This window comes from Microtus pennsylvanicus, chromosome 11 (assembly GCF_037038515.1).
Source record: "Microtus pennsylvanicus isolate mMicPen1 chromosome 11, mMicPen1.hap1, whole genome shotgun sequence".
In the NCBI taxonomy this organism is placed as follows: Eukaryota; Metazoa; Chordata; class Mammalia; order Rodentia; family Cricetidae; genus Microtus; species Microtus pennsylvanicus.
Genome location: NC_134589.1, coordinates 5087344 through 5103677, shown reverse-complemented (window position 1 = coordinate 5103677; position 16334 = coordinate 5087344).

Below are 16334 nucleotides of genomic sequence, written 5' to 3'. Positions count from 1 at the left end.
CATTCTGACTGATGTAAGATGGTATCTCAGAGTGGTTTTGATTTGCATTTCCCTTGATGGCTAAGGATATTGAGAAAGTTTTTAAGCATCTTTCAGCCATTTGAGATTCTTCTGTTGAGAAGTCTCTTTAGATCTGTACTCCATTTTTAATTGGATTATTTGATATTTTTATGCCTAGTTTATTGAGTTCTTTATATATTTTGAAGATCAGTCCTCTGTCTGATTTAGGGTTGGTGAATATCTTTTCTCACTCAGTAGGCTGCCATTTGCCCCTCTGATCTTGACTTTGGATGTGACTAACTGTTTCATGTTCCTACCTTGACTTCTCCACAGCTATGGACTGTAACGTAGAATTGTGAACCAAAATAAACCCTTCCTCTCCTAAACTAATTCATATCAAAGGGACAGAAATGAAACTAAGGCAAATGTATTGCCTGCCTCTGAGATAGTATCGTAAAGGAGGAAGATCCGACCTTCTCTTCCAGTATCAGAGTACATCAGTTATGTTTCTGCTTTGTTCCCCGTAGGAAAGTTTGATGTTTCTCAGCCCCCAGAATCCTCATGTCACTGTCTGCCTTCTGGGCACTATTTGCCCTAGAGAAAAGATGATGTCGTGTATCTTTCTATCCTTCTAGATTGGAGCTGATAACTTCACATATTCTCCTCCAGCTCAGGCTTTAGAAGTATGTCTGCCATTATTCTAAGACTCATTCCCACTTCCAACCTTTTACTTCATAATGCAGCATTTCTTTAGGAAAAAAGATAAGCATCTATACAATGTTCTCTATTTTATTATTCTATTTACTTGGAGATTCTTCATACATCAATCTCAGCCCCATTTTCCTTTGTGACACTTCATATTCCTATTGAACTTCGATATTTATATAGAGGCATACAACTGGCATCTCCCAAGAGTCTTATCTCTTTGTAATGGTCTAATAAATTCTACCCTTCCTCCAAGATACCTGTGGTAACAATTCGAGTCCTCACCTTCAGCTCCTCTTCCCTGCCAGAGCCTTCTGATAGGAGTTACTAAAAGCTGTGCCTTGAGGATCAGAGAATGGGATTTTTATCTATTGGTCCACTTGACTGCTGGTATTTAAGCCTCCATGGTGCTATGAAATAAAGGATTTTGTACCAGTGATTAAACGTCAGTGAGTCTGTCTGTCTCTATGTGTGTTTCTTCAACCTCCAGCCCCTTGCCCAAAGCTCGTGAACTATGTTGTAGCCCATAGAGGGCAGATGGGGGTGCAGGGAGCTGCTGATATCCTTCACCCTAAATGCTTTAGACATTTGATCAAATAACTTTATTATCATTCAGCATGCCTTGAACTCAATGCTGCCCTTCCTATAAGTTTATAGCTTTCATTCATAAATCCATTTACCAAATGCTTATTAATAATCATCTATGTAAATCTTGGTGATGCTACAGTGAACCCCAAAGGACAGGGATCAATGTTTTTTGGTAAAGTTAGACAAAGCCATATAAGGTCATATATTTGTAAATCCCATAATTATAAACTGAGATAAACAAGAGTAAATTATGTAGTGCTGCAAAATCCTACAAGCTAGAAAACTTTTGCTGGAAATGTAAAGAAAAATTCTGTATGTAGTCCAGCATATTATTTTCTCACTACTGTGAGAAAATACCTCTAAGAAGAAACTTAAGAGGAAAAGAACATATTATGGCACATGGTTTTAGAAAATGGAGTCCATCATGGGGCCAAGGAGGCAAGATGGTGTCAGGAGTGACTCACAACTAAAACAGCTGTAGGGTAAAGTGATTCTCATTATACGGCATGGTGATTCAGGAAGCAGAGAGAGCTTAGAGCCAAAATGGGGCCAATCCATTACTTTCCAACACTGCCCTGTGTCCTTCCAACTCCTTTTCAGCAAAATGCCATCTCCCAAAGGTACCACAACCTCCTCAGACTTTCAACTGAGACTATGTGTTGGGACTATATCCACAGGGCATGGGCGACATTACATGTTCAGTTTCCAACACATAAGCTACACTAGTTATAAAAATGTCCGGAAGATACTGTTTCCTCATAGAACTGACAAACCTTTAGTCTAGTAAACCAGAAGAACAAGAGAGAGGGTTTGGGATTCACAGCTTTTGGTTCCTGTTTTTGCTTTTACTATTCACCATATATTTTTCTCCCTTTGCTTAATTCTGGTTAGTCTTTATTATTCATGAATTCACATTTTTTCAATAGTTAGCACAGTTTAAATACAAAATTTATACAAAATAAAGTCATATTCTTTTTTTGCCTCTACAAACACTTTTTATCAATGAAGTCATTTATCAATTTTATTGCCCCATCTGTAGGTATTACTTTTCCAGAAGAAACTTTTCTTGAAATGATGACCATTTGTAAATCATATCAGTATTATTCTATATACATAGAAATCTGTAGAAAGTCCTTGAAATTTATTTTTTGTTTGGTTTGTTGTTTTATTTGATTTTGCTTCTTAATATTCAATCATATTTTTGAAAAGGGAGTAAATATAGTATAATTGTAAAGGTATTATTAAATAATTTCTTTTAAAGATGAAGCTACTATTTTCTGCTACATTCTATGGCACCATGTATACTAGCAGCATTGTATAACATCCCTGGCATCTATCGTTAGAGCTCCTGTATTCATTTTTCCCAACACCTAAAACCAGGGCTCTATTTTATAATTCTGTGGATTTGACTCCTAGCTATCTGATGTAAATGGAAATCCTGCACTATTTATCCTGTTTTAGACTGCTTTATCTCACTTTGCTTACTATCTTCAAGCTTCATGCACACACGTGAGATAATCTTCCTCTTCAGGGGACGAACATCTCTTACACATGTATTCCACTTTTCCATTATCCATTCAGCCACTAGTGAATTTGTAAGCTGCTTCGTTTACTTTGCTGTTTTGATGAAGCTGCAGTCAACACAGGTGCACAAACGCTTCTTCAGACTCTTGCTTTTACCTGATGTACACAACTAGAAAAGAATTAATAAGTTAAATGGCTTACTCTGTATGGAACATTTCTGAAGAATCAAGGTCACTCCTTAGCATCTGGTGATCTGTATAATTCACCTAGTAAGTTAAATTATGTTTTTCTTTGTAATTTTTAATTTTCTATTTTTTATAATTTTTTATTTTCATACCAAAACTCAGTTTACTTTAATCATCAGTTTCATATTCACCTTTAATTCTTTAGCATAGCTGCATTATTTCTTTTGAATAGATCCTTTTCCAGCTCTATGGCTTGGTTTCAGAGTCCAGCTGTATTTCAGTTCATTAAGGTCCTTTCTACTTGTTTCTCGGCAGGCACAGTTATTTTGATGATGGCCCCCTTTTCATTTTCACGCAGGCACTACAAGGCCTCTAGAATTACTCTTTTATATTTTTCAACAAACCTGTAACAAAGCTTCACCAAATGATAGTTCCTGAACAGCTATTGACTGTCTGGAAGTTTGGCTCCTCCTTATTGAATTGTCTTCTGGGGAAGGATTGATTTTCGTGCCACTCAGTTTGATAATTTTAAGGTTCATGGCTGAGTTTTTCAAGGAAATTCTAAATAGACTTTTCTCTAAATAGGTAGCCATCCTGACAGAGCTACTGCCAACTCAAACTATTCTACATGGTATTGTTAATTCATTAATTAATCTTTTCCCCAGTTTAACCACGGTTTCCCCTCTCTTCCTTCCACTCCCAGTCCCTCCCCCAACCTCCCACAGCACCACCATTAATTATCCTCTTTTCTCTTCAGAAAAGGGCAGGCCTCCCTTGTTTTTCAGCCAGCTGTGGCATATCAAGTTGCAGTAGGTACCTCCTCTCTTTGTATGGTTGGAGGAGGCAGCTGAGTAGGAGGAAGTGGTTCCAAAAGCAGTGAACCAAGCAAACAGCCTCTGCTCCCACTGTTGGGAGTCCCACAAGAGGACCAAACAATCCTGTAGGATAAAAGAAGGTTGTTGATTCTTTTGAATTTAACTCTGCTTGGTAGAGACCTGGGAGTTCATAGATAAGTCCTGGATGTAATGATTATAGCTCATAGCTTCCCAGTAACTTTTATCACTCCGCATTTGCACATCTCCCAGATTCCTTGAGTATCATCTTACATGAGAACTTAGTGTTCCGCCAACTACATTACAGACATTTGGAGCGGCTGTCCTGCATATTTTTTCTTTTGCATGTGTGCACAGTGTGTATACATGTGGATCTACGTATCTGTATTGTGGGGGTAGGCGTGTGTGCACCTGTGTGTGTGCACACGGGCCTGCTTTTGCAAGGATGCCAGAGGTGTCTTCCTCACTCACCTGCCACCTTCTATATTGAGCTAGAATTTCACTGACACCACTGGTATCTGATTCAGCTAGTCCAGTTTCTGCCTTCAAGCTTGGAGATTACAAGTGTGTGACACACCAGCCCACTATTTACTTAGAATGTGGGATTCTAAACTCTGGACCCCAAGATTATCTATTTACCTGCTGAGTCATCTCCCTAACCCATCACTCTTTCTGTCTCGCTACTCCACAAAGTAACATTACATTGGTACTCATGAAGTCCACCGTTTTGTACCACAGTAAGGCTGTTATTTTCTGACTAGACACCTTTGGGTCCCAAAATTTAGAAAACAACTCCAGGAAGAAAGCCAAGGCAACGGTGCTGTTCACCATCGCTCTTCTCCAAGGGCTCCCAGATCTAACATCTGAAAAGTGTAATTTCATATATTTTGTCTGGTTTCAGGGCTGTTTACAATGGGCAGAACCACCAAGTGGAGCGCAGTCCAAGGCTGCACTCCCTCCTCTCAGTTTTCCCTCTTGGTTTCTGGTGTGGCTTTTATGTTTCCACCCTCACACTCTTTGTTTTCAGTGTGCTTTCTTTGGCCTTCTCACTTAGTTGACTCCCTGGGATGACCTCCTCTGTTCCCATGCTCTCACTCGTCCTTAAAGTACTACAAGGCCCTGAATTCTATATGTCCTGCCAAGATTTTCTTTCTTCTGACTCCAAACATGATATTCTATCACCTATTGGATATTTCTATTGAGAAACGCTAAGACATCTCCAAGCTAGTCTCCAAAACTCTCCCCTTAAGTGGACTTTGTGTGTGTGTGTGTGTGTGTGTGTGTGTGTGTGTTTGTGTTCCCCACAGCAAAGTATATAACCACACGGCACCTCAGGGTAAAAGTTCAGAAACTTTGAGATTATCTGAGTGTCCTGTTCCTCTCTGAGTTTTTGCATCCAATAAGTTTAACAAGGCTTATAGGTTCTTCTAAAATATAACTCAAAATCATTTTATTATTTCTATTTTTTTCTTGTCTTAACCTGCATTCTTCTAACTGGTCCCATGCACTATTGTGAAACGTATCTACAGTTAACCCTTCCATAGCAAATACCTCATACTGTGGATCGTTTTAAGCACTTTTGTATCCAATACATCTTTTAGTCCATGTGACATGCCGATAACCCAAGTACCATTATCGTAAGAGAAAAGACCAGGACAAATGATTTCTTCCTATGTTTCACAGTGGTAGTGGTTACATGAGAAAGCCAGGAGTGAAAGGCAAAAAATCCGACCCTGTCGTCTTTGATGCACCACTAACTCGGAGTGGGTGCTTCTCCAACAGTTTCCTTCTCTGTAGTTCCTCGTGCATACTAATTTAAAAGTAGATGGGAACACTTGTCCCCTTTCTTTCTAGTGTCTCAATACACTGCCATCTTAAAGATGAGTCCCCAAATTAAAGTTTGGTATTTATCTAAAAATGAGAATTTCTCTTTTTGTCCATTATTCTTCCCTAGACTTGTATTGTTTTTATTTACTGTTGCAGTTTAAGCAGCCTCTTGACTAATATCACACATGTCTGGATTTCAAGCTGGTTCTGTGTTACTTTACATTAAAGCCTTGTTGATCTTAAGCGTAAGGCCAAGGATGAAGACTTTCTGTCCAGTGTTCTGTTCCAAATCAAGCAGAGTATCTGAAACATTGAAATATTTGTGAAATGATCGAGTCAATAGAGGAAAGGAAAATCCTGAAAACGACTAAATTCATCCTAACCTGTACTCTGGGAAGCTATTTGTTGCCACTCAGTGCTAAAAACAGTAGAAACCGTACGGGGAAATCTCCCTTTATGAAAATGTTAAATCACCTCCATGGCATTGATTTTTAGCTTTAAAATGCCAGAGTCCTAACTCTCTAGGGGTTTCCATGGTATCGCATCATTAATTTTTATAAGAAAAGCACTTGCATTGACCTAAACTTAAGTAGTATCAGCTAGCCTTTCTTAGAAGTTAATTCCCCAATAAAGCTGGAGGAAGAGGATCTGGCAGACGTAGTGGAAAGAGATCACACGCTACTTTTTCTTTTTGTTTATAGTGAAGTTTAGAATCAGACATTAAGTGTGCTCAGTTTCTTGTACATTTTATATTTCATATTTCAGGAAGAAAAGAGAGAGAAGGTCTAGGAAGAAAAGATATGAGAGAGGGAGAGGGGACAGAGGAAAACCATCTTGGGATATGGTTTAGTGATACAGCACTGGCCTAGCAGATATAAAGCCCTAGTATAGAGTTTTAGAACCCGCCCATCCACCCACCTACCCCACAGAATAAGAAGAGAAAGAAAGGGGGGAGAGACAGGAAGGGAAGGGAGGAAGAAGGACAAGGAAAGAGAAGAAAAGACAGAGCAGGGAAGGGGAGGGAAACAGAGGGTAGGGGAAGTGGAAGAGTACAGTCTGGTAAACAATTCATTTAAATCCTATGTTAGACTTTACCCTTGAAAAAGAATCGACATAGTATTCTTTAGCTTCTGGACTTCACTCCTTTTTGGCCTACCGTACCCTCTCCTTTGTACACATCTATCTTCCACCCCAGTAACATGGCATTTCTTTTTTCCCTCTTTTCATATGCATTTGTTTAGACAATTCAGAAACTCATCTGTCTAAAGAGCAAGGTAACCAAAGAGCTTTCTCAATATATATGAAATAAGAAGGTGTGCAATGTCCCTGTTGGGGAAATAGTCAGTGTGGAAGTCTACAAAGAAAACAGTCAGCTTCCTTTTTCTATATTCTTCATTGCTTCTCCCACGTATTCTTTGTTGATTTAAAAAGAAGCAAATAACAAAAATACCTGCTAGAAAATTGCCTTGATGAATTCTCTTTTTGTTACCAGTGATAGTATCCAACCTATTTGGTAGCATTTATAACCATTTGTTTTTAATACTAATATGATTTCCAGGCTTGACACTAACTAAATGATGCAGATTTGTAAATTTAGTTCTGAAGCTTTACAGTTCAATGTTTTATTTATAAAGTAGTTTTTTCCACAAGCCTTGATGGTTTAACAATGAAGAAGCATGAAGGGCTGTTGAGAGTGCTCAATGGGTAAAATGGCTGCTGTGTATATAAATGTGAAGACATAAGTCTTGATTGCAAGCATGCAACTAAAAAAAAACCACACACACACAACACACATGATGGGGAAGAGTCTTCTGGCTTGTGTTAATTTCATTGGTTAAATAAAGAGACTGCCTTGGCCCTTTAATAGAACATAAAATTAGGTAGGCAGAGTAAACAGAACAGAATGCTGGGAGAAAGAAGCTGAGTAGAGGAGTTGCCATGATTCTCCTACCGGACACAGATGCAGGTTAAGATCTTCCCTGGTAAGACACCTCGTGGTGTTACAGGGATATTAGAAATGGGTTAGATCGATATGTAAGAGCTAGCCAATAAGAGGCTGGAACTAATGGGCCAGGCAGTGTTTAAAAGAATACAGTTTCCATGTAATTATTTCAGGGCATAAGCTAGCCATGTGGGCGGCCGGGTGCCGGGGATGCAGCCCCGCTGCTCCTATTTCAACAGAGTGATATTACAACACACACACACACACACACACACACACACACACACACACACACACACATAATATCCAGGTAAGAAGGCATAGGTCTATAAAGGAGCACTTGGGGACAAAGTGAGATGGATCCCTGGAACTCACTGGCCAGCAAAATGGTCAAAAGAGTGAGCTGCAGGTTCAAGGAATAGCTTGTATAATAATAATAATGATGATGATGATGATGGTGATAATGATAATAATGATAATGTGGAGAAGTCATAGAAGACATTCTAATGTCAACCGCTGGTTTCTACTTGAGCTCACCCACACAGGCAAGATCACTAACATCACCCCCCCCACACACACACATACATATTTTTAAAGGACACTAGCACTTTGTCCCTGCCTGATTTCTATGCATTGGTCTTTGTCCTTTTCTATGTTTCATAGACAGGGTGAAATATAAAATAAAATATAAAATGGTTTCATGAGGGGGATTTACCCAGATAACTTTGTAAAAGAAGTTTGGGCCAGCTGCGCACAAGTCCGTGCAGTTCCGACTTTAATCAGTATCTTATAGCAAGTGTCTTTATCACACAAGGCACAGCAGCAGTCAAGAGAGATGAGTCCAACCACATCTCCATATCTTCCTGCAAACTTAGTGGGGTCCATGTTCTTATATGTCTATGGCATTATATTTTTGTCTCTTCTTTACCCTTCCTCTGGCATGCACAGGACATAGACACATACCCTCATGAACACACAGCACTGCCTCTTTTTCTTCATTACACAAAAAGATCAATGCTAGATTTCACATTCTGCAATTTACTAAATCTGCAATCTTCTCCTCGTGTGTTTATAGATGATTACAGAAAAGAAGAATGCATGAGATGATTATAGACATGAAGCTTGAAATAATAATCATAGACCTCACCCAAAAAAACCCAGTAAAACAGAGGCTGACATGATGGTATCCCTCCTCCTCCGATTTCATAAACATCATTTTGACAAATTTTATAGATATTATCTCTGCCTTTGAAGTGAAAATATTTTATGGTCTTTTAGATTTCCAGAGAACGTAATGAATAAACAAAAATGTGTTAAACTGCTTTTTTCTCTCTTTATGACACTGGAAAAATCATTATTTTCCAAGATGGCTTAATTCTTCGAGCTTTCTTTAGTGGACTTAGGAAACACACTTCCTGGTTTTAATAGTGAGGAAGCTGTCATACTGCAGCTGCTCCACAATTTCTTTGTCCCATTAAGGGAACTTTGTCTCACAGAAGTAGAAGATGTCTCATGTTTCACAACGTGGTTCACCATTCTCTGCTTCTTGTTACAAAGATGAAAATTGCAACTATTTAGAAGGTTTGATTTTAGTGGATTTTTCTTTTTGGTTTGTTTGTTTCATTTTCAGAGCCACTGAGTGCAATTTAGAGCTACTTTCAACCAGCACTCTAAAGCCAAGTAACAAGTTTCATAATTCCTTTGTAAATGTTGTTATACAAACACAAGCCTCCCTGTGTGTCTCTGTGTGTGTTTTGCATACATGAGGGTGCACACGCACATCTGGGAGCATGTATATGGGAACAGAGGCCAACAATACAGGTCCTCCTCAACTACTTTCCATCTTGGTTTTTGAGTCAGGGTCTCCAGCTGAACCCGAACCTTACCAGTTTGTCTAGACCATCTGGTCAACATGTCCCAGGGATCTTCTGTCTTGCTCTGTCCAGAGCTTATATCAAAGGGAGCCACTTGAAGTTGGCTTATACTTGAGTAACAGGGATCCAGATTTAGGCTTTCATGATTTGCTGACAAAAGCACCTTCGCCTCCCTAGCACCCTGTGAAGATTATATATTTAGATGAGGGGAACTGTCCAACAACAGTTATTGTTCAAGATCAAAAGTGCCCTCTTACTTGAACACACTTACATCAGGCTGAAGGAGCTAAGTACTCTTGGTCATCTTGTTGTGTCCTTGATCTGTTGGTTGTGAGCCTAGACTTTCAAGGCTCAACTATCTCGCCAGACCCTTATTACAGCCATAATGTAACTTACAAAACCTCTTCAGTTTCTCTTGATGCAATGTTTTGTATTTACGGAGAGGGCCTTGGCGTTGGACTCCTGATTTCCTTCCTAGGCCCCAGTCCTTCTGCACACACCCCTCCATGTTTGACCAGTTGTTAGCATATGGCATGTTAAATTACAGCTGTCGCATGATAAACCTAAAGTTTCATGATGAAGAAATACAATATGTCCTTAGTCGCACTCAGTATTTTGTATTAAATCCCTAAAACAAAGCTTATCCAATCTCACCTTACTCCTTCTACTTAAACACATAATTATGGGATTCCAAGGTGGTGGGTATAACTTACTTCCATTGCTCATTTTGGTCACAAGGTGTAATCAAATCTTTCAAAATTGTCAAACACTAAAAATTGCACGCAGACTTGCAAAACAAATGTGCATGGTGTTCTTTTTAATTATTTTTTCCATTTATTTTGCATCCCGACTGCAGTTTCCCCTCCCTTCTCTTCTCCTGTTCCCTCCCCCACAACAATTGTGTTTTAGCAGATGAAAATAAAACGGCACTTTTTGTAGGAATGTAGTCTACTGCTATCCAGTTCAGCAGAGAGTTATGTATGCCTTTGTTTATGTTTCTTCTCTTCTAGGCTTTGACTATCCCATGGAAACCCCGTCCTTGGCTGAGTGGCTTCTGGCAGTGTTTTCTGTCACCATGGCCATCCTTTCTGGGAGTCTGGAGATACATTATTCTGATTCTGCCTTCAAGAGGTCCGAACTGATCTCTCTTAAATGTGTAGTCAGTATGCAGCCTATGGTGCTGATAACCACGCCTCGTTCCTCCTAGGATTAATTCCGGATCAGAAGGTAAGAATGCCAACATGGTTTATTTTATCCCCAGGTTCACTGCAGAGTCAAGCTGGTGAATGGCCTAAATGTGGCCCTGCCTCTGTACAAGGATGGATGTGCAATAGGTACAGAGTGGAATCTGATCGTTCCCAGTGTGTTATCATGTAATCATGGAGCACGTGACTACATTCCAAATGTTTAGTATTCATTTTTTCTCAAAAGATTAAGAAATTATTTATCTGTCTGTCTGGTAATCTGTCTGTTTCTCTCTCTCTCTCTCCCTATCTCTCTCTCTCTTGTGTGTGTGTGAGTGTTGGGGGGTGTAGGCCAGAGTTCAAAGTTCAGGGCCTTCCTTTCTCTATCACTATTCACTTAAGTGTTCAACACAAGGTTTCCCGCTGAACTTAGAGCTCATTGATTAGCTACCTGAGTGGCCAGTGAGCATCAGGGATCCTCCTTTTTCCCACTCCTCAGGAGAGAATGGCCACACCTCATCCCCATGCGTGCACAGTGGGCATTTTGCTGATTGAATCATCTCCCCAGCCCTAAAGAAAACTAACTCTTAAGAACAATAAAATAGAATCAAAACATGAATATACAGTTCTTACAGAAAATAAGCAATAAACCCTTGGCCCTGTGATTTAATTATTCTGTGGGCAGCAAGAGTCCCTTTACCCTTACGGGCTTCTCTAGTTTTAGCAGGTTATTTATTTTGCTTCCTCCCAGACTCACCCCTCCTATCTCACTGCCTGACTAGGATTTACTCAGAACATGCAAATTCATCTGAACATGGTTAACCTAATTTGGAAGGCAAACTGGCACCAGAAACTCTGTGCTTTATAAACATACACAAAGTTGAAACTGCCTTCTGTTTGAAACATGCCCCATCTGTGTACTTCTCCATTCATACAGGTAAATAATAACCATATATGTATGTATGTGTGCGCGCATGTATGCCTGTATGTTTGAGAAGATGTGGAACAGCATTAAGCAGCAGGATACCAGAAATTACATATTTAATATGGAGTAACTATTTGAACTTGTTTACTAACGGTAAAGATAAGGAATCATTCCTTTCCATCAGTTTCTTTCCCCAACTCGCCCACATAAAAGGAATTTTTAAAGACATTGCATAGAAAATGGGCTGGCTCAGTCAAAGATCATCCAAGCAAATGTTTGAGTGACTGAATTCTTCACAGCCTGTAAAGGAGCGTGCCGATGCCTACCTTAACAGTGTGAGAACCTGGGAGTCTTTCCATTCAGAAAGTTAATATCCTGATGAGCGCTCTCTAAGACTCAGTGTATAGACAGCTTATCTTTCCTTTTTCTTTGATTTATGGTAAGTAAGGTCATCTTCTAAGTTTCTTTATGTTCGGGGAAAATAGAAGTGGATGAATTGAGACTATGTGGGACATCTCATTGAGCATACATGAAACAAATGTACTACAAGTGCAAAGTTGAACAGCTCAGGTTGCTTATTCTGAATGCGATATGCTGACAAGAGGGATACATTTCTGTTTTAAATTTATTTTTATTTTGAATTATGTGAGATGGTGTCTGATGTGTGGCGTGTGTGAGTGTGTGCGTGTGTGTGTGAGCTCAGGTGTCTGCAAAACTCATGTGTTACAGGCAATTAAGAGCTGCCCAATGTGGATACTGGGATTTAAGCTAAGGTAGGCTGTAAGAACTATACAGTGGGCCATCTCTCCATCATGATACACTTACTTTAATGAAAGTATTGTAGCCTTGAGAGTGTGGTCAGAAGTACTGCATGGGCCATTTCCACTTCGGGTTTGAATTTTCTCTTATTTTTGGATGTCACAATTCAGGACACTATTCAGCCTCACATAGAGCTTCTAAACCACCTACAGGTATAGTTTGTCACTCAGTAATGCTGATGCTCTATTGGTGGAATCATTAGATGTATCCTGTCCAACAATACCTTCTTCTTCTTATTATTATTATTTTTTAATCTACGCTGCTACGGTATGAACTCTGAAAATCAACACACACTCTACCTGCCAAATGGGAAGCTACTGAGTCAGAAATGGGCCCTCCTGTTTACAGCAGAATACCCTATTCAAGCACAGTCGCCATAAACTGGCCCAGCAGGCTTTACCCTGGCAGAGAATCAGAAATGTAAGAGTTTCTCTCCTGGAGCTCTTTCCTTAGGTCCTGCTCCAAGGAAAGGCATAATCACATCTTTGCAAATGACTAAGATGTTCATTTTCCTATGTAAAGCATACTTCCCGTCAGGGCCCCTAACAGAGACTGTAATGGTGAGTGTTTGTTACTGCCTCTTGGTTTTGTGATTTGAGCTTTTGATTTCTGTGGATGAGAAGAGTGAGGTCTTTACAGAAAGAGATAAAGCCATGTTTATATTTACAAGAGATTTGTTTTATTTGACTTGGTTTGCTTTACTTTTTAATCTTTTTTTTATTAAAATTTTTTTATTAAATTTTCTGCCTCCTCCCCGCCTCCCTTTTCCCTCCCCTCACCCCCTCCCCAAAGAGCAGTCAGGGTTCCCTGCCCTGTGGGCAGTCCAAGGCCCTCCCCCCTCCATCCAGGTCTAGGAAGGTGAGCATCCAAACTGGCTAGGCTCCCACTTGCTCTTTAAAATTCTACAGAGGAAATAAGCAACTGTCCACTTAAAAATTAAATGTCTCGACATTTAAAGTCTATTAGTTTCTGTTTAACTACTTGTAGCTGAGGACTGGGGTTGATAAACGTTTGGAATCAGTTCTGTTTGAGTCAAGAACTACTTTGGTTGCTGTAGGTGTTGTCAAATTACAGTCTGGCTGAATTTTTTCTCTATCGCTTTAAAATGCTCTATTACTCTAGGGATATTGATATCACTATTATTCTAGTGTTTAAAACAAATGGTTGAAAACTGGAAGGTAGTTAAAAAGTCCCTGGGCCGACATTGTGCAGAAGGAAGAAATGGATGTATTCTGTATAATGATTGGAAATATTGTTGGATTATTCAGTGTATCACCAAGTACAGCAGCCCACAGCTTTGTTGTCATAACTAAACGATAGGTAGTATCCGTTGTTTTATAATATATTCATATTGTAGTGTGCATTTTAGAAGTGTAGTGTGAATTTTAGAAACTCTTTGTTGGTAAGGATGGTGGAAAGCTTTATACCTTGTTGTTCATGGTCAGCATCTAAGGGTAAGTCCACTCATGGTGCATGCAATGTGCAGGAGAATCAAGCAAATGGACTGCAGGAGTCATTCAAGGGAAATTGCCCTGTTTTCTCCCATCAAGTCATATCCTTCACATGATGCATGTGAACAGCTCAAGTAGCACTCTCCGCTAGGGCAAATCTTTGCTGATAAGCATGGTGTCAGCAACTTAGTGGAAAAAATGTGAAACAGAGATCAAACCTCTGATAAAAACATTAGCTTTATAAGACAAACTCGTCCTATTCAACCCTCTTCAACTCTAGCCAATGCTGGAGTATTTATATAATGTTTCAGAAAATACATAGGGACAAAATAGAGATGAATAAGTAAATCAAAACAAAATTTCTTGTTATTTAAAGAAAAATAAGATAACATTGAAACATCTTAAATGTTATTGTTTCATGTAGGTGGATACTATAATTGCATTATTTAGTATTTACATATTTATTCTCTAGTTTAAGGTAAATGTATATAATTACTTCCTATGGTGATCATATTAAACAATTAGACGTGCTTTATCAGATAGTCAGAATAATATGTTGTTCCCTTGGTTTGTGAAAAGTTATGTGCCTCTCTTCTTAGTGATTCTAAAGAGAAGATAAATGCCTAAATCATTCTGAGGCAGGTAGGTATGCCCATGTAACATGTCTAACAACTACAGGCCTCAAAATTCAAAACCTCCAACCTAGGCAATCGAATACAGAGATAATGAAAGAACTAATGCAGAAGATTCTAGAAATGAGGTGCAACTTTATCAAGGCTTAGCTTAAATTAGATGAGGTTGTGGTTTCATCAGAATGGATACCAACTAGAACATTGGCTACTAAGTTGATAAACCCCTTCAATGGCCAATTAAATGCAACCCTACAGGTAGTAGCTGCTGTTTATCATAATCTATATACCCGGACTCTGCTGTTCATGTTTGGTTTAATGTCTGCAGATGTGCCATCCAAGTGCTTGGTTGCTGTTAGAAGTTGTGGATGAATGGTTGTAATCCCATACTCCTAGAGTAGACAGAGAAGGCAGACAACCAATGTTGTTTCTGCTGTGTGTGGGGGGGTTGTTCATAGATTTATGCCTCATTTTGGTGAACCACAGAAGAGAACAGCATGACCCTGTGTCATGAAAACCACAGTAATTCAACAAGCAAGTCTTGACAATTCCTAGAAAAAGCCTCAAGTTTTCTGTCATGCTGAATGTGGTTGTCAATCAGGGCTCAGCAAGAATCCTATGGCATGGTACCAGAACTAGATCCTAGTAAGATGTGTTGGATAGTTTTATGTCAACTTGACCCAAGCTAAAGACATCTTATAAGAGAGAACCTCAATTAAGAAAATGCTTCAGTAAGATTGAGGCTATAGCCAATACTGTCGGGCATTTTCTTAATTAATGATTTATGGAGAGGACCTAACCATCATTGGTGGTGTCATCCCTGGGCTGGTGGTTCTGGGTTCTATAAGAAAGCAGCTTGAGCAAGCCATGAGGATCAAACCAAGCAGTTCTCTTCATAGCCTCTGCATCAGCTCCTGCCTCTAAGTCCCTGCCTTAGTTCCTATCCTGATTATTTTTGATGATGAACTGTGACATGTGAAATATAAACTGAATAAACCCTTTCCTCTTCAAGTTGCTTTGGTTGTGATGTTCTGTTGTAGCAATAGAAACCCTAAATAAGAAATAAAGAGAAATCCGATGTTATTTAAACAACAAGAATTTTGGTTTATATTGTTTTGGATATGGATTTAGTGTGCTCCCTAAGAGTTCATGTGTTGAAGGCAAACTGTTGAGGTTGAAACCTTTGAGAAATGGGGCTTAGGTCATGGCAGATACTTCCCTAAGAGAAGACTTGTGTGGTTCTTATGGCACCCCCATTAATTCTTAATAATAACTGTTCATTCATACACACACACACGTCTCCCCTCCCTATATTTTATTTGCTTATCTTTTGATATTTTTGCTCAGAAACATGTTTCTACATGGACACCATCCACTTAGCTGAGACACATGCAGAAGGTCCTCCAGGTAGGTACTGTGAGGCAGGCACAACACACTGAGACTCCCAAACAGTGAAGTAAATGAACTTCTTTTCTGTGTATAAATCTACACTCAAGAGTTTTGTTGCAGTGGCACAAATTGTACTGGTCTATTCAACTAGCACATGTCCTAATGACAGATTGATTCGTAGAGACATCCAGACTTGGACTCAAATGATCTTAGCATTTTTAAAAGGAATGTATTTGAACAAGTCAACAAAACTTCTTGATCTTCCCAGTATGTACCTGTTAAATAAAGAGAGTCACAGCACCTGATTCATAGAACCACAATGTTTGTTTAATGGGATATTAAAAGTGCTTAGCACTGATTAGGGTCCACCTAATAATCATAAATATTATGAATTTTATACAATATGACTCTTAAAAATAAATATTAAACAGTTCTGAAAAATAAGGGAAAAAATGATCA